Source organism: Ovis canadensis, chromosome 19 (genome assembly GCF_042477335.2).
Source record: "Ovis canadensis isolate MfBH-ARS-UI-01 breed Bighorn chromosome 19, ARS-UI_OviCan_v2, whole genome shotgun sequence".
NCBI classification, from domain to species: Eukaryota; Metazoa; Chordata; class Mammalia; order Artiodactyla; family Bovidae; genus Ovis; species Ovis canadensis.
In genome coordinates, this window is record NC_091263.1 from 30,917,378 (window position 1) to 30,918,478 (window position 1,101).

The following is a 1,101-nucleotide window of genomic DNA, read 5'->3' on the forward strand; positions in this document are numbered from 1 at the left end:
GCCCCAGGCCTCTCGGCCTCTCTAGGAAGCTGGGAGGGCCAGCGTCTCTGTTTCTCCCGGGCCCCAGTGCCTTGTTGGCAGGCCTCTGAGCGCAGCCCGAGGGGCTTGGCCCCACACATCCCCACCTAAGGCACTGGACGCCTGCCTTCTGTTCGTGCCACAGAGCTCCATCAGTTTGTCCCGTCTTTCTACTCCCACTCCCACTGTGTGTGCAGGGCTTCCCTCCAGGGCTCCCTCCCCCCAGGGAAGGACGGGATCAAAACCGGGGGTCCAAAAAGGGACCAGCACGATTTAGTTGACCGGGCTGGCCAGGAGGAGCTGTTAAAGGAGCCACTCATTACTCTCTGGTGCTCCCTTCAAGGTGAGGAATCAAAACCTAAAGGAGTTCACGGCAGTCCCTTTCCTCATCACCACCACAACCAGTAGTTGCTCATTCCCAGTCCACAGGCACACAAACTTCCTGACCACAGCTTCCAATGTTTCCTCCTGTTAACGAAATTTAAGTAAATTTTAAAGATCTCTGGGCTTTAATCAGCAATTCATAAGTCAAACTGCATTCCATTTAGCAGATAGAGAACAGTTCTGAAGAGTAGGAAAAGCAAGAGGCTTTATCCTGAGAAGGCAGTAGAAATGAGGGAACGTAGAGACAATTTTTTAATATATATTTATTATTTATTTTGTGTGTGTGTGTGGCCATCTGCACTGACTGAAGGATCCCAGTTTCCTGAACAGGGATTGAACCTTGGCCCTCAGCAGTGAGAACCCAGAGTCCCAACCACTGGACTGCCAGGGACTTCCTGGGACAATTTATTATAGTTAATCTATGACATGGGGGTAGATATATTTATAAGTTAAGATTTATGGATGTGTAACTAGTCTTGTGAGACTGGGAATACACCAGGGAAGGTTTTCATCATTGTCTGGGGACTAATAGAGCATAGAACCTGGACTTAATGATTATTAAAGGAAAGGAAATTTGCTCAGTCCTGTCAGACTCTTTGTGACCCCATGGACTAGCCTACTGGGCTCCTCCATCCATGGGATTTTCAGGAATACCTATTAATAGTAACTACAAAGTTCTTGATGACAGAGAAGTGACTT